This window comes from Macrotis lagotis, chromosome X (genome assembly GCF_037893015.1).
Source record: "Macrotis lagotis isolate mMagLag1 chromosome X, bilby.v1.9.chrom.fasta, whole genome shotgun sequence".
NCBI lineage: Eukaryota > Metazoa > Chordata > Mammalia > Peramelemorphia > Peramelidae > Macrotis > Macrotis lagotis.
The window spans coordinates 329,927,615-329,952,127 of NC_133666.1; the positions used below are offsets into that span (position 1 = coordinate 329,927,615).

Below are 24,513 nucleotides of genomic sequence, written 5' to 3' on the forward strand. Positions count from 1 at the left end.
ACTAGTAATATAAACCCCAAAGAAGGGAGAAAGATTCTAAGCTAAGCCCAGACTGAGGGGTTTCCAAGGCTCTTGAGAGGAGTCCAACATGAAAGACAGTAAAATGGGGATAAAGATTTGAGGTGGTCTAACTCAGGGGAAGATCCTGGAGTCCTGGAAAGAAAAATAAGCAAGAAAAACTGCAAATAACATGATAACATACCTTGGTTTGAGAAGAACCAAGGAGGTCAATCTTAAGGAGATCAGTAATTCCACAAGTCCGGGTAAAATCTCAGAGACAAAAAATAACTTGATCACAAGGATTACAGGATCCTGGAAAAAATGAAACACAAAATGGATACAAAATGGAATAGTCAGGGAGAAAAAAATGACAAGGAGAATTGGTACATTTGACTAGACAGTGGAAAAAACTTCACCCAAAAAACTAATGCCCTAAAAATTAAAATGGACCAAGCATAAGCATATCTTATTCTTATCAATGATAAAAAGAAATATCAAAACAAAGTCAAAAATTTGGGGGAAAATAGAAAATATAATTCATCTTATTTTTTAAAAACTGATCTCAAAAACAAGTTGAGAAATAATCTTATAAAAATTTTCATAATATTTGAAAATATGGGCCAAAATTTTTATAGATATATTATATTTCAAGAAATTGTAAGTTAAAATTGCCCAGGTAATGATGGTAGTTTGTCCTTCATTTCTGAAGGCTAAGACATGAGGGAGGTGATGACATGACAAGCACATGAATTGGATTTGAGTGAGGGTATTCTGTTCTAAGTCATCAGCCTCACTTTCTCTTCCAGAGTAATTTGGGTCTGGTGGCCAGATATGAATCAGGACAACTGGAGATGGCTCTGGATTTGGGACAGTTAGAGGTAAGTGACTTGCCCAGGGTCACACAGCTAGTAAATGTCAAGTTTCTGAGACTGGATTCAAGCTCCCTTCTTCCTGGAGTCCTCCTGACTCTAAAGCAATATAAGTGCTCTAATCCACTCTATCCACCTAGCTGCCCCCACCCAGAAAAAAACTGCCTAGGTAGATTTAGAGGCAACCCAGCTAAATCAAGTTTCTCTCCAAACAACCTTAAAATTATATCGCGAATCAAATTTTGAAGAAGCAGAGCCAAAAACAGGTTGGGGCCAGACATCTTTTCAGCCCAAGAAAACTTGATAGGTCAGACGCAGGTAGAATTTGTGATAGTGGAGTGGAGAACTGTACAGAGCCCACACAAAGAATGGCATCAACAATAGCTACACTGACAGTAGCATCTATGGGAGCTCTCAAGTCAAAGAAAATAATGGGGTTAGACATTTGATGAGAAAGAGATTACGGGGGTTGGCTAGGTGGCACAATGCATAGAGCACTGGCCCTGGAGTCAGGAGTACCTGGGTTCAAATCCGGTCTCAGACTCTTAATAATGACCTAGCTGTGTGGCCTTGGGCAAGCCACTTAACCCCGTTTACCTTGAAAAAACCTAAAAGAGAGAGAGAGAGAGAGAGAGAGAGAGAGAGAGAGAGAGAGAGAGAGAGAGAGAGAGAGAGATTACAGGGAATGCTTTGCTGGTGCTGGGTACAGCGGACACTGATTGGCAATTCTATTACTCATACCTAGTTCTAGGTTACCATTACAGGATGGAGGGGGGTGCCAGAGGCCTTTCACAAGGGAGCAGAGACTCTGACCGCAATTCCAAGGCAAAGAGGAGTACCATCACTTGTGGATGTAAAAAACCACGGACCTTCCCTAGAGAAAGACTGGAGTGCAGAACAGCAATGACCATGCCTTTCCTAGCATCATATCACTTTTAAAACACCAAAAACTTGGGGCGGCTAGGTGGTGCAGTGTATAAAGCACCGGCCCTGGAATCAGGAGTACCTGGGTTCAAATCCGGTCTCAGACACTTAATAATTACGTGTGTGGCCTTGGGCAAGCCACTTAACCCCATTTGCCTTGCAAAAACCTTAAAAAACAACCCACCCAAAACTTGCAGATCCCCTAGAATTAGTTATGAAAAAAACAGCAAGAAAAAGTGAAGAAGCTCGGTAGGGAACATCCCAACCCACCCTGTTAGCAGAATCCAACTTTGACATATAGTTCAAAGTTAGGTAATAGATTGGAAAAATGAGCAAACAAAAACAAAAAATTTGACCGTTAAAAGTCATAATGGTAGCAGGGAAGAACAGGACACAAACTCAGAAGAAGACAACATTGTGAAAACAGATACAGAAACAGATAAAGCCTCATAGAAAAACCCCCAACAATAATTCTTAGAAGAGTTAAAGAGATAAGAGAAATAGAGGAAAAGCCGGAAAAAATTAAAGTGATGCAAGAAAATTTCCAAAGTTCTTGATTTTAAAAAAGGCACCAAAAATATTGAAGAAAATAACACTTTAAAAAACAGAATTGATCTAATAATAAAAATGCACAAACATTCACTGAAGAAAAGAACTCCCTAAAAAGCAGAAATACCTCAGGGGAAAAGAGGTACAAACTCTTACTGAAGAAAATAATTCATTAGAAATTAGAATTGGACAAATTGAAGCTAATTAATCCATAGGACATGAAAGTAAAATCAAAAGAATGAAAAATTAAAAGCAAATATGAAATATTTTATTGGGAAACAACTGACTTGGGACATAGAACAAGAAGAGATATTTTAATAATTATTGAACTAAAAGCTGTGATTTTTAAAGAGTCTAGACATCATAGTTCAAAAACTTATTAAGAAAAGTTGACATGTTACATCTATAGGATAAAATAAAAATTGAAAAAAATCCTCTGATCATCTCTTAAAAGAGATTACAATATGAAAACTCCCAGGAATTATGCCTAAATTCCAGAACTTTCAGGTCAAAGAAAAAAAAAAATACATCAAGCAGCTAGAGGGAGACAATTTAAATATTATATAGACCCAGTCAGGATTACATAAGATTTAGCAGCTTCCAATTTAAGGAATGGAGAACTTAGAATATGAAATTATAAAAAGCAAAGGATTACAATTAAGAATGACCTAACCTGAATATAATCCTTCAGGGGAAAATGAAAATTTAATAAAATAGAGGACTTTCAAGCATTCCTGATGAAAATACCATAAATACCAGAAAATTTGACAATCAATCAGAAGATACAAGAGAAGCATAAAAGGTAAATATGAAAGAGTAATCATAAGGCACTCAAAGTTAAATTGTTCATATTCCTATACAGGAAGCTCTTAAGCTCTTAAGAACTTCATCATTATAGGGCAGTTCAACACAGACAAGAATAAGGATGTCATTCAATTATAGTGGAATTGATATCCAAAATAAAAATGAAGGTGTGAGAAAGAGGGAGAAGAAAGAAGGGAGAGGTAGAATGGAAAACTTTTCTCACATAAAGAAGTATGTGAAGGAGAGCTTTTACATTAGGGGGAAAATGTGAGGGTGGAGTAGCAAGCAATTTTTGTACCTCACTCTCATTGGAGTTGGTTTAAAGTGTGAAATTATACAAACACAAAGACACACTCAATTGTGAATAGAAATCTAACAACCAAATAGGGAATAGAAAGGGAGAAATAATCCAAGAGAGGAAAGATTAAGGGAAATAGTAGTGAGAGGCAAAATAGATGTTTGAGGAAGGAAAGAATAAAAAGAGAGAAAGAAAAAAAAGAAGAAAAGGGAATTGAGTGGGGAAAAATTAGTAATCTTAACTGTAAATATGAATGAGATGCCCCCCCCCAAAGAAGCAAATATCAGAATGGATTAGAAGCCAGAATCTTAACAAAAGGCTGCTAACACACTTGAAATAGAAGACACACACACAGGGTTAAAATGAAGAGATGGAGCAGAATCTAATGTGCTTCAGTTAAGTTAAAAAAAAATGGCAAGAAGAGCCATCATGGTCTCAGAAAAAGCAAAAGCAAAAGCAAAAGCCAAAATAGACCTAATTAAAGGGATAATGAGGAAAACTCCATTTTACCAAAAAAGACATCATAGAATATGTAATATCAAAAATTTTATAGCAAATTTCTCTGATAACAGCCTCATTTAATATGTATGTATGTAAGTATATATATATATCTATATAAATAACTATATATATATAAGTATATATAACTATATAGTTAGATGGATATAGATATATATATATAGAGAGAGAGAGAATATAGAACTGAGTCAAATTTATAAAAATAAGAGCCATTCCCAATTGATAAAATGTCAAAAGATATAAACAAGCAGTTTTCAGAAGAAAAAATTAAAGCTATCTATAGCTATATGAAAAAATGTTTTAAATAAATAATTATTAGAGAATTGCAAATTAAAACACCTCGGGAGAGCCATTGGAGATTGGGAATTTTCTATTGGAAATGACACATATTGAAGGAGATTGGGGAAAATAGGTACACTAATAAACTGCAACTGAAGTAGTGAACAGGTCAAATCATTATGGAGAACAATTTGGAACCAGGCCCAAAGGGGTATAAAAATATGCATGCACTATGACCCAGCAATACCAATACACTAGTTCTATATTTCTAAGAGAATAAAGAAAAAGAAAAAGGACCTACAATCACAAAAATATTTATAGTAATTTTTTTATGATGACAACAATTGGAAATTGAGAGGATGCTCATCAATTGGGGAATTGCTGAACTAGTTGTTGCCTATGATTGTGATGGAGTGAATGGTTCTATAACGATGAAGAAGGTTATTTCAAAAAGTCATGGCAATACCTATATGAAATGATACAAAGTGAAGTGAAAAGAACCAGGAGATAGTTGTGCAAGGAATAACAATGCTGTGATGACTGATAATCGACTATGAAAAACTTGGCTTCTCAAATCAATACAATGTCCAATACAGTTCCAAAAGACTCATGATGCTATCAACCTCCAGAAATAGAATTGATGAGCTCAGTACAAATTAAGATATACTTTTCTAACTTTATCTTTTTTGTGAAAGTATGACTAATATAGCAGAGGCATAACCATGATTTCACAGGTATAATTGATATATTGTTTGCCTTCTCAATAGCTGAAGGAGGGAGGGAAGGAATTTGTTACTAATTTTTTTTAAAATGAATGTTAGCATTTTTACATGTAATTCACAAATATTTAGCAAAATAATTTTAAATAATTAAAAAATAAAATAAACTCAGAAGCTTTAAAATATTTAGGAATATATCTATCAAGATAACTCTAGAAACAAAGTGAATTGAACTACAAAACATTCTTTATAAAAATACAAACCTATTGGAGAAACAGTATTTGTTCATGACTAGGTCAAGACAATATAATAAAAATAATACCCAAATTCATTTACTCATGGAGTGCTATATCAAACCACAAGATAAATATAAAATTAAAATGAAGCAACAAAAAGATCAAGAATCTCAAGAGAATTGTTTTTTTGTCTAATCAGAAAAAGAGAAGTCTATTAGTACCACATTGAAAATTGTACTGCAATACAGAAATCATTAAAACAATTTGTACTGGTTTAAATCTAGACAAATTGATAGGTAAAAGCAATTAGGTATAAAGCATATCTAATTAAAACCAATTAGGTATATAGCATATTTAGGCAAATGTGTTCATTAAAATCAAAGTTCCTTAATCTTGGGGTAAGAACTATTTTTAGAAAAATGATAGAAAATGGGCAGGACCAAGATGCCAAAGTAAGAGCATTGCAGTGAGCTCCACTTCACAAAATTCTTCAAACAAACGGAGAAAATGTATGACAACAAATCCTAATGGGAAAATCTAGAACTATCAGAGTGAGTCCTTTGGCTAACCTAGTTCATCAGGGGAAGACTGTTAGGGATGCCTATGGACAATGGATACAAGATCAGTACAGGAGCACACCATGTGGACCACTCCAGTATCCAGAGACAATATGTGCACTAGGACAAGAGGAAGTTTCCACCCCATACTGGGGCACCCTTAGGAACATTCTGGTGCCCTATAACTGAGAGAGTTGCAGCTGTCAGTTTTGTCATCTACTTTTCATTTCTGGATCACAAATACAGGGTGGAGAAAGGAGACCTGGACAGGGGTGCAGCATTCCCCAGAAGGGAAGCCCTTGGGGTTCTGTACTAAGGAAAGGACATTCAAAACTGGGAGCAATGGCAGCATCAATGATCATACTCAGGGCAAGGACTTACTTCTAGCATCCAGCCCAATCTACAGAGGCATAACCAGAGCAGGAATAACAGACCAAAAGATGACTCTTATGACTATTCAGTAGAAGTCTACTCTTGCACAAACTCAAACCCAGGGCAGATAAAAAAAAATTTTTTAAATGTTAACAATACTGACTCAAACCTACTTTCTCATCACTGAATCATGAAAGAGAGGACTCACACGAGATCATATATCTATTGAAGTGTCAAAGTATCAAATATCTTGGTGAAATCTAGATATGTCTATGATTTTCCCCATAATTGACTATTCTATCAGCCTGTCAAAAGAGAAATTGACATTATTATTCTGGCACATTTTTAATGAAACTATGTTTGCTCTTAATGATTATCTCTATCCTTTTGGAGTTCACAAATCATATCTTAAATAATTGATTCTAGAATTTCTTTGATTTTGATTTTTGATTTCTCATCCTGGGCCACTCCTTTAACTTTCACTCACACTCATTGATTAGGTCCTCTTAATGATTCTGGAGGTGGGTCTCCACTACTTAGATCATAGCTCATGAACAATGTATTTCCCATTAGCAATTAGTCATTGGACATGATTAATGCTTAATAAAGACATTTACTAAGACTGCATAGTAAAACACAATACCTACAACAACATTTTCCTTATAGACCTACACACAGCACCCATAAAAAGATGAGCTCAAATTTAGTGTTCAGTGTTAGTGAGGTACAAGTGTAAATACACCCATAGTAAAACTAATTCATGCCTCTCAGTAGTGTAGGATCTGAAAGTCCTTTATGTCTTTTTAGATTCCACACAACTCTTTTTTTGGTAGTGTCTCTGCTAGGTCTATTGTTCAAATGGATTTTCAGCATTTGTTCCTCTTCCTCTCCCCAGCTGATTGAATCTCTTCTCTTCTTTCAAGTGCTCTGTACCCTTGAAGCTGCTCGCAGTTCTGTCTGGAGTCTGCTACTTTGCTCTCTCTATAGGTTTCAGGGTTTTCTTTGGTTGATTAGCTCCCCTTCAAAACTATATGGCAGGGGTGGCTAGGTGGCACAGTGGATAGAGCACCAGCCCTGGAGTCAGGAGTACCTGAGCTCAAATCCAGCCTCAGACACTTAATAATGACCTAGCTGTGTGGCCTTGGGCAAGCCACTTAACCCCATTGCCTTGCAAAAAAAAACCCCTAAAAACAAACAAAAAACTAAAACTATATGGCAGATGGAGGGAAGATGAATGAAACATTCCTCCTCCTTTTCTCCGTCCCTTACGAGGAATACCTTCATAAAAGCTTCCAGTTTGCCACCAAATTTAATTTATTTTTTGAAAATGGCCACTTTTAAACCCTCATAAATCCTCAACACTTCTATATATGATTAGCAAGAGGTAGAAAGAGGAATCCCATTCAAAGTAATCTCAGAAAAAATAAAATACATGGGAGTCTACCTGCCAAAGCAGACTCAAAAACTTTTTGGAAACGATTACAAAACTCTTCTCACACTAATAAAATCAGATTTAAATACCTGGGCAAACATCAACTGTTCATGGATAGGTCAAGCTAATATAATAAAAATGACACCAAAACTAAACTACTTGTTTTGTGCCCTACCAATAAAATTTCAAAAAAATTACTTTAATGAGTTAGAAAAAGTTGTATGTAAATTTATATGGAGAAATAAAAAGTCAAAAATTTCCAGGGATTCAATAAAAAAAGTGCAAAAGAAGGTGGCTTAGTCTTACCAGATATAAAATTATATTATAAAGCATCGGTCATCAAAACTGTCTGGTACTGGCTAAGAAATAGAGTGGTGGACCAGTGGCATAGATGGTGCAATAGAAGGAAATGATTATAGTAATCTGCTGTTTGATAAACCCAAAGAGTCCAGCTATTGGGATAAAAAACTCTCTTCAATAAAAACTGTTGGGAAAACTGGAAGTTGGTATAGAAGAAACTTAGATTAGATCAACACCTCACAACCTATACCAATATAAGATCCAAATGGATACAGGATTTAGACATTAAAAAAAATATAAGCAAACTAGAAGATCAAGGAGTAGTTTACCTGTCAGATCTATGGAAAGGGAAATAGTTTATGATCAAGGAAGAGATAGAGAACATCATTAAAAAAACAAACTAGATAACTTTTATTACATTAAATTAAAAATTTTTGCACAGACAAAACTAAAAGAAATGTAGTAAATTGGGAAACACTTTTTGTAACTAGTATTTCTGACAAAGGAATCATTTCTAAACTATACAGAAAAACTGAGTCAAATTTTCAAAAGTACAAGCCATTCCCCAATTGACAAATGGTCAAAGGATATGCAAAGGAAATTTACAGCTGAGGAAACCAAAGCAATCCATAGTCATACAAAAAAAATTGCTCCAAATCATTACTTATTAGAGAAATGAAAATTAAAGTATGTCTGAGATACTACCTCACAAACTGATCAATATGACCAAAAAGGACAATAGTCAATATTGGAAGGGATGTGGGAAATCTGGGACACTAATACATTGTTGGTGGAGCTGTGAACTCATGCAATCTTTCTGGAGAGCAATTTGGGATTATGCCCAAAGGGCAACAAAAATGTGCTTACACTTTGATCCAGCAATACCACTACTGGGTCTATACCCTGAAGAGATTATGGAAAAGGGTAAAAATATCACTTGTACTAAAATATTTCTAACAGCCCTGTTTGTGGTGGCAAAAAACTGGAAATTAAGTGAATGTCCTTCAGTTGAGGAATAGCTTAACAAACTGTGGTATATGTATGTCATGGAACACTGTTCTTTTAGAAACCAGGAGGTATGGGAATTCAGGGAAGTCTGGAGGGATTTGCATGAACTGATGCTGAGCAAGATGAGCAGAACCAGAGAAACACTGTATACCCTAATAGCAACATGGGGGTGATGGTCAACCTTGATGGACTTGCTCATTCCATCAGTGCAACAATCAGGGAGAATTTGGGGCTATCTGTGATGGAGAATACAGAAAGAATTATAGACTTCAAACAAAGACCAGACTATTACCTTCAAATTAGAAAAACATCTGTTATCTTATTTTGTAATTTTACTATCTCATACTTTATTTTTTTCCTTAAGGTTATGATTTCTCTGTCATCACATTCAACTTAGATCAATGTATAACATGGAACCAATGTAAAGACTAACAGACTGCCTTCTGTGGGGGTGGGGTGTGGGAAGCAAGAATGGGGGAAAATTATAAAACTGAAAATAAATAAAATCTTTCTAAAAAAAAATGAAAGTGGCCATTTTTGGTCTCTTTGCCTGAGCACGCTTTTACCTTACCTTAATGACTATATAGGCTTTACCTCAGTCAAAAGGTGACTCGGGAAAGACGTAGCTTTTAAAAGGTCAAGGGCTCCCATTGCATCCAGGGTCATCTTCAGTCATCCTGATCCATATTTAACCACTAGACCCAGATGACTCCGGAAGAACAAATGAGGTTGGTGACTTTACATAGCTCCCTGCCCTCTTGAAGCCAATTGCCTGTCTTGGTATTACCTTCCTGATGTCACGGTCTTTTTCAAGAATGAAAGTCAAAGGGGGTGACTAGGTGGTACAATGGATAGAGCACCAGCCCTGGAGTCAGGAGTACCTGAGTTCAAATCCTGTCTCAGACACTTAATAATTACCTAGCTGTGTGGCCTTGGCCAAGCCACTTAACACCATTTGCCTTGCAAAAAAACCCCAAAAAACAAAACCTAAAAAAAAAAAAAAAAAAAAGAATGAAGGACAAACATCAACCTCTATGGGTATAGGATTGGAACTCCCTTCTTGCAAGTTTGGTTGTACAGTTCCTTCACTTCTTTCCTTGATTCTTTCTCCTCCCTCTCTTCCTCCTCCCTTCCTCCTTTCCTCCCTCCCTCCCTTCCTTCCTTGCTTCCTTTCCTTCCTTGCTTCCTTTCCTTCCTTCCTTCCTTTTCTGTCTTCTTTTTTTCCTTTCTTTCTTTCCTTTTCTCACTTCATTTTTCTTCCTGTACTTTTGTGTACTCTCCTAAAGATCGGTAACATTTCTTGGGGTTTACAAATTACTTATCCCTTTTGCTCTCCTTGACTGGCCAACAATAGGGTCATCTGATTAATTCAGTGATCATAAATAGCAGTTGTTTCTGTTTTGACCAGAAACCCTGAGGCAATTAACCTCCTAGATTGATTTCTTTTTTTTTTTTTTGGTACTATGCAAAAGAAGCACTTTTTTGCTTCTTTTTTTTTTAACCTTCTTTATCACTGAGAAACCCTAAGGTTTCAGATGAGAAAGTGAGACTGGTGACTTTGCATAGTACCATCTCACTTAAATACAACTCACTTTCATGTCATAGTTATCACCTCCCTGATGTCATGGTCTTCTGGGAGAATGAAGAACAAACATCAATAATCAACCAATTTCCATATCTCCAGAGCTTATCTATCAAAAGTACCTCTGAGTGTAACAAATTTCTTTGTCCAACCAATGAGTTTGCTCCCTTAAATTTCATCAGAGAAAAGACTGTAACTGTCTTTATAGTGAGTTCAATTAATCTCTAACAATTTATGATTCCAATCTGAAATTTTAAGATGAGAGTCTAAGATTGCCTTTCCTCTACTAGGAAGCAGTGCCAAGTTCAGCTTTGGGCAAATCCACCTTACTCTCCTTTCTGAAAATGTATGTAAATCTTCAGTCTTACAATGTTTCTTCAGTTCTCCATAATTACACAAAGTTCCCTGATAGCAATACGACATTTTCCTGTCAAAAATTTTTTTGCAATATTCTGGAATGCCCATGTTAGGTGGGGTGTTCCCACAAATTCTTCACTTATCTTGGATTCCAATTCCTTGTCAATTTTTGTTATTTCCTTTATAATTTTATCATCATCTTCTCCTGTAGCAAAAACAAAAGAAAATCAATAAATTCTGCCTTCATTGTATATGTAATGAATTCTCTGTAAATTCTAATTAAGAATCTGCCTCTTGCTCTCAATGAAAGTTTAAAAAACCCACCATTTTTATCTTTAGCATTAATCACAAGTTTCAGTTTTCCTGACATTATCCTACAGGAATTTTACACTCTTTTGCACCCATATTCAATTTATCTATCCTGTTAAAAAATTCCAAAATTTCTTTATCCAATCATAATTGAATAACTTTAGATCCTTCCCTCACCTTTTCTTACATAACTCTCCTTTTCTCCAGTGACCTCCAAACCCTTGACTCCACAGCTCTTTCACAAAGGCACTCCTCTGCACCAGCCATCCTCTCCTCTTTTCCCTACCTTGATCCCTTGGTGATGTAGTTCAACTCTTCACTATCCTCTTTGGTTGAATTCCTTTCTCCTTTATCATATCATTGAGTGCACTCAATCATTTCTGCCTTTCACTGCCTTTGCATGCTACTGAATAAAGTCAGAGAAAACCAAACAACCATTCTTACTGGATCTACCACAAGTCATGTTACACAATCTCAAATGTACTCTCCTTATTGCTAGGTAATCCCATTATACCTCCCTTATCAATTCACTAGTTTATTCTCTGTAGAGACTCTTACAAACCTTTTCATCCCTTCTCAAACCTCCTATGTGTCCTCCTCCCTCTATCCTTTCAACAACTAATCTCTCCTTATATTTTACAGAAAAATATTGAGATCGTATGCCACAAGCTCCCTATTCTCCCTTCTTCTTCATCTCCTATGCTCAGATGCCATTGTCTCTTCATTCTGGCCTTATTCCTTAGCAAGGCTAACTTTTCTACTTACTCAAGAGATCTCATTCTATCTGGTATCCTCCAATAGACTGCCCCATCTGTCATCCCCACATTTTCACTTACTTTAAAACTCTTATCTACTGGTTTATTCCCTCATGCCTCTTGTCTTTGTCTCCTCCATCCTGAAAAAGAATCATCACTTAATCCTTCTATCTTCATTATCATTCTTTATTTCTTCTGCCCTTTGTAACTGAACTCCTTGAAAAGTTGTCCACCATAAGATCCTCCATTTTCTCTTCTCTCACCATCTTTTTAAAAAAAAAATTTTTTTTTAATTTATTTCAAGCAATGAGGTTAAGTGACTTGCCCCAGGTCACACAGCTAGGCAATTATTAAGTGTCTGAGGCTGAATTTGAACTCAGGTCTTCTGGACTCCAGGGCTGGTGTTCTATCCATTGCAACACCTAGCTGTCCCCCTTACTCTCTTCTTAATATCTTACAGTCTGGCCTCTGACCTTATTGTTTCACCAAAACTGCTCTTTCCAAAGTTACTAATCATTCCCTGATAAATTCAGTGACCTTTTCTCAATCCCTGTTCTCCTTGACCTCACTTCAGCCTTTGACACTGCTGATACTCTCCTCCTTGATATTCTTTCTCAAATGACTCTCAGATATCTCAAATTGGATATACAGTAAACATCTTAAACTAAATAAAAACAAAACATTATTTTTCCCCCAAATTACCATCTTTCCAGTTGCACCCAACCTAGGAGTTATCCTGGACTCTTCACCCACTCTCAACTCTTATAACCAAGCTATTACCAAGGACTATTTCACCTCTGCATTATGTCTCACTATCCATTATACTGTGCTATCTCTTATGTTGTTTATTTTTAAGATAAGTTTTTAAAAATCTAAAAGTCATTCTTAGCTCTACAGTAGAAAAACAAGAGGCAAGCCAGATTTAACCTTTGGTCAGTGGTTTGCTGACATTTGCCATGGATTGTAGAGGAAAAACTAGATGAAAAAGATTCTGAAGTAATTTAAAAAAAAAAGAAAATGGGACATCTAGGTGGCACAGTGGATAAAGCACTGGCCCTGGAGTCAGGAGTACCTGGGTTCAAATCTGGCTTCAGACACTTAATAATTACCTAGCTGTGTGGCCTTGGGCAAGCCACTTAACCCCATTTGCCTTGAAAAAAAAAAAACCTAAAAAAAAACCCCGTAGAAATAGTTCATAAAATAAAATGCATGATGACAATGAAACTTTGAGCATATTTCAGATCTCATGGATACAAATAAATTTAATAGATATAACTGGTTTAACATACCAGACAATTAAAACTGTGGTAGTCTGGCCTAATATTGAAAGATAACTCAGCCACTCAATGACAGGAACTAGGATGCTGACAGTTTTCTTCACCTCTGTTGCTTCAGGATGAGGAAAAAATTCTGCTCAGTAGTTTGAGGATATTTTACAAAATGTCCAGAAATGCTAGAGCCATAATTGACATTGTTGCTTATTCATGTCTTTTTTGGCAAATAAATGTCACTACAAAGTATAAGTGGGACTCCTCAATGGGGCCCAAAATGTTAAATGGTTCTCCACTATCTTTAAGATAAAATATGTAATCCTTAGCCTAATATTTAAAAACCCTCAATGACCTACCTCCACCTACCTTTCGGGTCTAGTTTCATATTATTCCCCTTCACTTATTTGGTTCCATTCAAAGTAGCCTGCCATCAGTTTCTCAGAGCCCCACATTGCCATAGCTCCATGTCTTTTTATAAGTGGAGTCCTATAACTTAATGCTATCCATTCTAACCTCTGCCGCAGAATTCTGATTCCTTCAAAGAACATCTCATATCCCACCTCCTACATGAGTGCTTTTTCTAGTTTTTAGCCTTCTTTGCCTCTTGATAATACTTTATATTGAGTTTCTTTGGTCATGTTGTATACCTACAGTGTCAGTTCCTTGAGAGCAGTCTGACTTTTGTCTTTTCATCCCAAGTACCTAGCATATAATGCCCATCATATTAGGATAGGAATGGGCTAGATATAGAGATAAGGATGGATATGGGGATAGGGTTTGAACTATGATTCCATTGGTATGGAGAATCCTCAGGGAAACTCTCTACCAAGGCAGGCCAGCATCTTCCTGGCAACCTATAGTCATAGTTTCTCAAAGCCCTGAAGTTGTGACTTTCCCAAGGATACACTGTCAGTGTTTGTCAGAGATGAGACTTGAACTCATGTTTTCCTGACTCTGAGGTCAGTTTTCAATCTACTCTGCCAGACTATCTCTCCCTTAAATTATGTTTCATAATCATTTATTGAAATTAAATGATGCAATGACTCCAAATGCTCCTGTTCCCACCAGCACCATGAGCAAAGACTGTACTTCAAGAAAGATTGTTTTCTCCTGAAATTAAGTTGGGTTCACTGTGTCTTGCCTAATCTCACCTGAGACCAACAGCACGCATTCATGTGTTGTTTGACAGAGGTCTGAATACCATCTGTGGCCATCAGAAAAAGATGAATCAACTAGTAGTCTCTTTAAGAGTTAGTTATATTGAATTGACTGTGTTCACAGTATCTTAGATTTGAGCTGGAAGGGACCTTGGAATACATCAAATACAATCTCTTCATTTTACAGATGAGGAAACTGAAGCCCAAAGATACTTGCCTAGGATAATAAATGCAAATATGATGGCACCATAGGTACCCCAACTGAATTCTTCTACCATATACAGTCTTGTTGTTCAGACCACCTGCCTTCTGTAGCAAATGCAGACAGCAAAAGTCAAAGATTATACAAATTCAGGCATTTTTTGTAGTTTAGTAATCTACAGTTATAAGAAGGAAACATAGGGTGGTCTGGATTACTCATGGAAAAATAGCATTTTTGTTCTAGCATGTCAGTAAAATGAAAGCAAATACACAAAGAAATAGTAATCTCATCTGCAGTAAATCAGATTCCTTTAATCTACAATTAATCCATCTTTAGCTTCAGTTTGCTTCAAGGGAATTTCCAGGCTTAAGAAAGAGAAAGTTATCAAAATGTCCCTTTAATCCCTTCCATAGAATTGCAAAGGGACAAAAAAAGTTAGTTCTTATGTGTTACTGGCACATCTCGGGAAAGAAATTAATACTATACACATGTCCCTAGGATAGCTGACAGGCAAGATGACAGTCTTTAGCCTGCTCAAAAAGTTTTCATAAGCTTTTCAAAGCCCTAATTAAATTGCAAATTACAAAAATAACAATCAATTTTCAATCAACAAAATTCTTCTTTGTTACCAGTAGTTCCAAATATTTCAGTACCTTTGTTTTGACAAGTCACTTGAAAGTGTTTCAATGGCTGAGTGGTGCCCTGGAACATGCCTTCAACTTACTTCTTTTTTAACATCCATTGGAATTTTTTTTTAATCTTTAGATGCAAATGTTGCCAAAGTCATGTCAAAGAACTACTTGTACAATAAACACCTCACTTTGAGTTTTTATTTTTAGCTCTTAAAATCTTTTACAGTAAACATTTAACGAGAAAGAAATTTATTTTCCCAAGCAATGAAATAACTCCTGAGGAGACCTTATTGGCTAGGCACTGCCCTGTCTGTATATCAAGTTAAGAAGATGCATTCCATTTATACTCTTCCCCCCATGAGTAATTTGAAAACACTCAGTTGCATATATTCAGCTTTGGTTTCATGGTGTGTGTATTTAGGAATAGCATGTGAATGGCCAAGAGGCCCAAAGAATGTCAAACAATATTTTTAAAGTTTAAAATCAATATAAATTTACAAATTTCTGTGTTGTCTACAATACACAAAATAATTCAAGGTAAATAATTCTTGAATCCTTTACTCTCAGAGTTAATAAACTATTTGAAGTAGAATTTTCACTTTTTTTCCACATTCCTGAAAGGGATGGGTTCTAGTTTTAAGAATAAATGATGAAATTTCTAGCTCATGAGTCCAATAGGATTGATGACTATGCATTTTTCCTGGCAAGGCCCCCCAAAAAAGTAATTACTGTACAACAAAGCAAGAAGTTGAATAAAGAAACAAGGATGTGAATGCTGGGAAAATGCTCATCCATACCATGCTCCTTCAGCAACCCTCCCTCAACAACCTTTATTTTCTACAAGTTTTGTGCTTTGAAATTCTCTCAGGGGATTCCCTCTTGCTGGAGATTCTCTGACCATGAAGTCCATTTCCCAAATTCTCAACTCTTGCCTCATCATCCTGTTGCAACAGGTACCAGACATCAAATGTGACCTGGCCACTAGAAGAGGACACATGTGGAGAAGACAGGGACCTTTCAGTCTGTGATAGCTATTAAGTTAGGGAATGCAAAGATGGAAGAGAATCTCCTCAGAAAAAACATATGATCTCTTCTAACCCCACAAAAAAAGTAGTAGTGATTCAATCTAGGCAGAAAATTAAATAAAATTAAATAAAGAAGGTAATTAAAGTAGAGGAACAGTATGACTGACTTCACCAACCCTGGAGAAAGGGGTAATGGAATGTAGCTGGGGCCAACCATATCCCCCCCACCCCCAGAAGCTACTTGGGGCAGAAACTGAGGTTAATGAAAAATAAACTCCCCAACATGAGAGACTGAAACAAGTGCCAAGGTTCAGTACTATGGAATTAGCCTTCATTAAAGGAATGTGAAGATCAGCAGCAGGGAAATATACTAAAAAAAAAAAAGGCTAAAACCACCTAAGACTTCAAGAGGAAGAAAATCTACTAAAAATATAGAGCAGAAACTAATAATTCAGAAAATATACTAAAATGATAAAAGTATTCAAAAGACTATAAAGTACTCTTAAATATTATTAGACAAAGGAAATTTAATGGAATAAAGATTTCTGTGGGATCTCAAGATAGCACCTACCTACAGCAGGATGTTCCAAAATTGTTCCAGAAAAAAAGAGAATATTGAATAAAGAAGTAAAAAGTGAATAAATGACAAGATTTATAGCCTATGCAATAGAATAATTGACAGAAAAGAAAAAACTTGAATCCATAGTGTTGAGTCTCTCCAAAGCAGTAAAAGAGAGAATAACTGACTGAGAATATAAATAACCTGTTGTGAAAAACATTAAGGAAATAGAAAAAAATGTATGAAAAGAACAAATGATCTCTTTGCAAGCAAAACACATTGATCTTGAAGATAATATACAGAAAGACAACTTCAGCTTCCTAAAACACAGGTCAAATGATCTGAACACCGTTAGATTAAGAAATATTAATGAGGAAACTTCCTAGAATTTCTGATCACAGAAAAATTATTAGTCAACAAAGTATACAAATCACTTCCATGAAAAGGAAACAAATCCTTATGAATCAACATAGTGACTAAATGTAATAATTTAATTGATAGGGAACAAATATATGATCAAGAGAAAAGTCTTCAAAGATAAAGGAAGGAAAGCAACACAATACTATCTTGCACCTCCTGCCCCAAACCATAAAAATGAATGGAATAATTCATTCTTAAAGTAAGAATGTTTAAGATGTAACTTAAAATGACATATCCTGAAAACATAAGCCTAATCATCAATGAAAAAAGATGACATTTCAACAAGAGGTATTTGAAACATTGTTATAAAAAGAAAAAACAGACATGAGAAGATTACTTGACTTGAAAATACTCCTAAAGAGAAACACAAGAAAGGTAAATAAATACAATTACAAAAAAAAGTAATAAAGTAAATTATTTTATCTCTAGAAATTATTAAAAAAATAAAAATAACAGAATGGAAAAGACAACTGTAGGATTAAGAACAACAATAGAGGGACAATTTATAACAGTTCTTTTTTATCAACCCCCCCCAAAAAAAAACCCGGAAACTGAGAGGATTCTAACAATTGAAGAATGGTTAAATAATCTGTGATATATAGCTGCAATGAAGATTATTTTGCTGTTACGTATGAGTAAAGAGATTATTTCAAAAAGATATAGAAAAATTTCTATGAACTGATGCAAAAAAATCCCCCAGAATCAAAACAATTAATATTATAACATCTAAATTATAAATATAGAGAATAACATATAAAATTAGGAGTTTTTAATTTGGGGTTGTGTTATAGACCTCCTTAATAGTTTGGTATAGTTGATGGATACCTTCTACAATAATATTACTTTACAAAAATCATAATTGAAAAAATATTAAATTTCAGTTAGAGAACTAAATAAAAATATAAATTTTCTTCTCTAGATTAATGAACCCCCTAAAATCTATTTTTCTATTCATAAAGGAAAAATTAATTGAATTGCAAAGAGACATTTATAGAAATACAATATTTATAGGAGATGAATGTTTCTTTCTCATAACTGGACAAATTTAAAAGAAAGTTGAATAAGGGGAAAATAGAGAAATAAGTTGCTAAAGAAATCAGAGTTAAATGATTTGTGATGCTTTCTGAAGGTAACCAGTAAAGAATATACATATTTTAGAGCATCAGTCCTGAAATCAGGAGGACCCTGAGTTCAAATCCAACCTCAACTGCTTACCAAGTGTTGTGAGACTCTGGGCAAGTCACTTTACCCCAATTACCTTTTTTTAAAAAAATACATACATATATATATATATATATATATATATATATATATATATGAACAATTTCATAGCTGTACATGTCACATTTACTAAAATTATACTAAATATTGTGGTCAGAAGTTAAAAAAAAATCCAAAAAGGCAGAAAAAGTAGACATATCCTTTTCATTAACAAATTGAAAAAGTAACCAAGTGAGAGAACATAAGCCAAAGACATTAAACCCAGATCAGAATTAAATTATTAATGTAATAAGTAAATCGTAAATAATGATGGGGCCAAAGAACACATCATAGAAATAATAATTATGTGAAAGATATTTATATGTGTAAAATAACACATCAAAATTTCTAGGAAGCAGCTAATGTAATACTTGGAGGAAAAATTACATTCCTAAAAATATACATTAGTAAAATTGAAAAATAGAATGAATTTAATATGCATTTGTTAAAATTGAAACAAATAAACAAAGCCAAAAGAAAAACAAAAGAGGAAATATTGAAAATTAGAGGAGAAATAATTTGGAAAAAAGTTAAATAAATGATAAACAAAATTAAAAACTAATTCTTTGAAAAAACTAAAAACAATTGATAAATCTTTAGCCTATCTGATTAAATAGAAGAGAGTAGAAAATAAAAACTAAGATAAAAGCACAACAAATCAAAATAAATATAAAAAAATTATCAAAAGAAGTAGATTGCTTTTAAAAGTATAAAATGCTAATAGAATATCAAATAGAAAGCTTATATAATTCAACCCCAAAGAAGGAAATAAAACTAACTGCAAAGGAATGACAAAGGAAAAACTCCCAGCCTTATAGATTTACAAAGGAATTCTTTTAAAGAACAATTATTTATAATACTATTTAAATTATTTTCACAAGGGGCAGCTGGGTGGTGTAGGGAATAGAGCAGTAGCACTGGAATCAAAAGGAGTTGAGTTCAATTCCAGTCTCAGACATTTGACACTTATTTTATTAGCTCTGTGATCCTGGACAAGTTACTTACTACCAATTAATACCTTTCTTTACCCCACCTTCCAAAAAGAAAGAACAAATCATTCTAAGAAATTGACAAAACTTTATCAAACTCCTTAAATGAAAGAATGCAGTCCCAATAACTAAACCAAGGATAAAATAAAAGAGCTATAGAACAATATCATTACCAAATACCACTTCAAAAATTTTAAATAAAAATTCTGTCAGAGAGAGACTACAGAAATTTATCCAAGATACCATTCATTATGTCCAAATTATGTTTATATTAGAAATTCTAGCCTGGTTGAACATTAGGAAAACAATATAATTTTTCATATTAAAATTAAAATAGGAAAAACAAAAATAGGAAAATTACATTAATATTTCAATAAATAAAGAAAAATCTTTGAAAAAGTTCTCAGTTTTGCTGCAAAGAATATATATAGGGGGATTTTTAATGTTATTAAAGTACCTATTTTAAATATAAATAAATATCATGTCCAACGAAGATGCAGTGGAATCTTTCACAGTAAATAAAAGAGTATAGCAGAAAGATACCCTCTCCCCACTATTATTTTCTATAGTTCTTGAAATGATTGAAATAATAAAGAATAAAATTAATGTTTTAAGACAAATATAAAGGAAACAAAGTTATCTCTATTTGCTGATAACATGATAATTTACCTAGAAAATGTCAAGGACTCAATGAAGAATCTAACTGATAAAATCAATAGATTCATCAAAGTTTCAAGCTACACAAAAAACTTACAAAATAAATAGCATGTCTAGATATTAATAATAATATTCAAGAGGTAACAATAGAAAGATCCATCACAAATAGCTATAAAATGCATAAAATGTTTGATCAATTTATGGAAGCATATAAAATACTTGCATAGATTCAATTGCAGAGTGCCCTTTAAAGGAATAAATAACGTAAAGAGTGGGAAAAATATTCAAAACTCATTGGTTGGCCATATCAACATAATAAAAATGCCAGTACTCTAAAGGTTACATCATGTAAAGATTTATTGCTGTACCAGTCAACTGCTTTAGGGACATATTAAAGATCTAGATAAAAATAAAAACAAAGCAAAACTCATTTGGAGGAACAAAAGATCTAGAATATCAAGAGAAAAAAGTAATGAAGGGTGAATAGTAATTACAGACAAACTATATTATAAAACAGCAATCATCAAAACTATTTGGTACAGGTTAAAAAGAAAAGTGGATCAGGAGAATAGATTGGACAAATGAGAATCAGAAATAATGGAATTTTATTAATAACTCACTGTTCAGTAAATCTGAAAGCAAACTATTTAACAAAGTATACCACCTATTTGATAAGAACTGATGAAAAAAACTGGAAAGTAGCTGACAGAAGTTGTACTTGGGCCAATATCGTATGCTATATTCCACAATAAATTCAAAATGGATATACAAACTGAATATTGAAAAGAAGCATGACCTCAACATTTAAGATCATACAATGAAAAAACTGAAGATAAACAGAAATACCACAGTTATGGGTAGATGAATTATTAACCAAAGGAGGGATAAAGGTAATTGGGAAAGATGAAATAGATAACTTTAATTTCATGAAATTAAAAGATTATAAAATTTAATTCACCTAAGCATATGACAGAAAGCAAGTGAATATGAAAAATATCTTTGTAAAATTTTCTCAGAGAAGAATTTGGTATCCAAGATAGAAGGTCTTCAAGGTGGAATTAGGAAGACCCATCTTCAGTAGTTCACATCTGGCCTCTGATACATATTTGCTGTGTAAACATGAACAGGTCCTGTTTGCCTTAGTTTCCTCCACTGAAAAATAAACTGGAGAAGGAAATGGCAAACCGTTGCAAGTTATCTTTGACAAGAAAATTCCGAAAGAGAACTTGTAGAGTCAGACACAACTGACATAACTGATCATAGGAATAGGAAAAATAGGAACATAGAATTAGGAAAAATTCAACATATGACCAAATAAATCTTCTAATAAAAATAAGAAAATTCCAAGTAAATCAACAATAACAAAGGGAAAATGTATACAAAGACAAATGAGTGCAGAATTTTTAAAAGATAGAATATGTTTAAGAGATTTCAATTTGTTATTTAGGCTTTTCAAAAAGTGTCTCTTCAACTAATTGCTTGCATAATGACTAATTGTACTCACATATAACAACCATGGTTTCACTTACGAGGAAAAATTAAATCTATTTCTACAACCGACTCCCTCTACTTAAACCCCCTTCTTGATTCTTGTCTGCACTTGAAAATTAAATCAATATTTAACAATTAATTTATGTTCAATTGAACTAATTAATCCTGTAGTCAAGTCTTATAATCACTTGTCTTTGTTGTATATACTGAGTCACATGGAAACATTAAATAGCCTGTTTTCCATTTGGGGGCGGGGAATGAAGCTGCCAGAGAAATGACAGAATTAATTTAATTCAAAAATATTCAGCACTTAGTACAGCAAGAAAGACCTGTGCTTAGTAGATGTGGTTAAACTCTGGAGGCAGGCTGAAGGATTAGTTACAGAATCTTATAGGAGCATCTTACATCCAAACTCCTGGGCAAAGTAAGAATCCCTGACTTTTCTAGCTTCAGGATTAGGAAGCTCACTTTGATGTAAAAAAGAGTCTATTTCATTATTGAGCAGTTGTGCTTGTTAGAAAATTATTCTTTGCATTGATCTGAGATTTTCCTAATGTAACTTTTACCTTTGGGTCTTTATTTTTGTCTTCTGAAGCTACTTAGGTTATTTAATTGCTCTTCTAGAGGATACTTGATAACAGCTATCATGTTCCCACTGGGTTTTCTTTTCTTTCTTTTCCTCATACTAAATATCACAAATTTATTCAAACATTTCTCTTTTGACCTGATCTCCACATTCCTCCCCCTTCCTAACTGGGCTCCTCTGGGCCCGACAAAAACTTTGTGTTTGTTAATTAACTGATTTGTGAGCCCTGGTTTATTAACATCACTTTTTAAGCAAATCATAAGTGAATTCAATCCCTGGTTATAAGTGTTACTTTTGGCTTGGCTTTTACTGGTCACCTAGAATCTTTTGTAAACTAGACAATATAAGAGGAAATTTGTTTGGATCAGTTTTATCCAGAGGGACTAGGAACCTTGTTACAATTCCTTTTCTTTTTCTAATAATTTTTTCAAATAAATTTTAAAACTCATGATTTTAATATACATTTATGAAAAAATTTTACATCACCTATATTTTCCAATCTACCTTTCCAATTTCCAAGAGAGGTGCTTTTTCTACTACAGCTTCCTCTTTGTCACTTTGATCACAGTACAGAGTTATTAGCAAAATCATTAGGAAGTTTAATTGAAATGAGGCTGCTATCATTGCTATTTCCACTCTATCTTTGTTTTTAGGTCATCCAAAAATGCTAAGGACTCAAGTACAATAGGATACAAAGAAAGTATTGATAAGTTCCCTCTTTACAGTAAAATAGCACTAAGAAATACCAGGGCAATAGCACTAAGTAATAACACTAAGTAAATCAATAAATCATAATTTTGGAAGGAAACTTAGATATCTTATCTATCTCTTTAATTTGAACAATTAAAAAAGAAATGAATTACTGACAGGTTAAGGGATTTGGAAGGTCAGTTGTAGAACTAGGACTGGAATGAGCCAAGTCTATATGAATACAAGCCCTAGATAATGGTCTGGGTAGCCGGGTGACCCAGTAGGTAGCCAATGTGTTAAAGGCAACCTCAGGTACTTAGCTGTGTGACTCTGGGCAAGTCACTTAACCCTGTTTGCCTCAATTTCCTCATCTATAAAATGAACTGGAGAAGGAAATAGCAAACCATTCTAGTATCTTTGCCAAGAAAACCCCAAATGGAGACCCAAGAGTGTCAGAGTCAGACAGTTAAAACAACTAAACAACAACAACAAAGGGTAATGGTCATTAAAAGATTAGAAATAAAGAAAAATAAGCTATTATTACAAACATAATTCATTCATGAGTAACATGTTCATTCATTTCTTTCTATTCTCTAATTAGTAAATATAAAGAAATAGCTTTTGATTCTCTTTTCACACTTGGAGATTAAGTTGTTCTATTTCTCTGCCTAGAGGTAGTTCTCATCTTAACACAAAATTGCCCCTTGAGCTTAGGCTAGGAAAGAGGGTTCGGGGTTCTGCAAGGAAGGCTCTGTTTGTGGTCACAGTCCCACGGTCTGCCATCCCTTGTAGCCACTCTGAATATCTCTCATACATTTTGCCAGCACAATAGTCACTTTTGACGTCTTGAGCCATGTACTTTTCTCCTTAAAGTATAAGCTGACCAGCCCAGCCCACAGGGATGGCTCCCTCCTCTGAACATCTAAATCTCTGCTTAGCAGTAGTTAAGTATTCATCTGACTCTCAGTCATAAACTACCTTGCCATCCTCATTATTTTTTTTCATATGTGGACATATCCTGAAATTTTATAGAGATGTGAAATTCTACATGATTGTGTCCCAAATAGAAATCAAACCCCCCACTTCAGCCAGTACAATAATCTATGTATGCCCCTCTCACCTCCAATCACCAGTCCAAAGTTCAAAAGAGATGCGAACTTTCCTCTATCCTGTTATCAAGTGTAACACAGAGTTAGTAACACAGAGTTAGTAACACAGAGTTAAATTCTTTGGTTGCCACGGTTGCCACGGTTGCCACGGTAGCCATGGAACTCTAAGATACTTCATAAATACAATTGTCTTTGTAGGAGAGGAGTGTCTTCTGAACAGATTGCTGTGTAGAAAATTTCAGAAGCCTTAGACCAGACATCATCGATATCATCAGGTTACCTTTGTCCCTGAACTCAATTCAAATGCATTGGCACTTGGCAGCCATAGATTTGAAAGAGTTACAGATGGTGCTGAATTTCTCTCTCTACCTACATAGATTCTCTGCCTTTGGAAGTTCATGGGGATTTGGCTAAGTTTCCAGTTCCTTTAAAAAAAAAGGAAAGGAAAAAAGAAAAAGAAGTTCATTAGAATCTAGAAATCCAAGCAGTTCTTGATGCCACCTAATTTTCTAATTTTTTTGTGGTTAGGTGGCTTGTCCTTCATTTTCAAAGATGATCATGACATCAGGGAGGTGATGCCATGACAAGCACTTGAA

The 24,513-nt window shown here is 34.4% G+C and overlaps 1 protein-coding gene across 3 annotated transcripts in view; it reads right to left on the reverse strand.

Annotated features, from left to right (window-relative positions):
- Nucleotides 1-24,513, reverse strand: part of LOC141497520 (palmitoyltransferase ZDHHC11-like) — a 201,959-nt gene that overhangs the window by 160,922 nt on the left and 16,524 nt on the right. For 2 of the 3 annotated variants that reach the window (XM_074200189.1, XM_074200187.1), the window contains exon 2: nucleotides 203-312. The gene's annotated coding sequence lies outside the window, so the exon portion shown is untranslated. Of the gene's footprint in view, nucleotides 1-202; nucleotides 313-23,928; nucleotides 24,001-24,513 lie in introns of those variants that run through there. The other variant, XM_074200188.1, reaches the window with a different exon arrangement.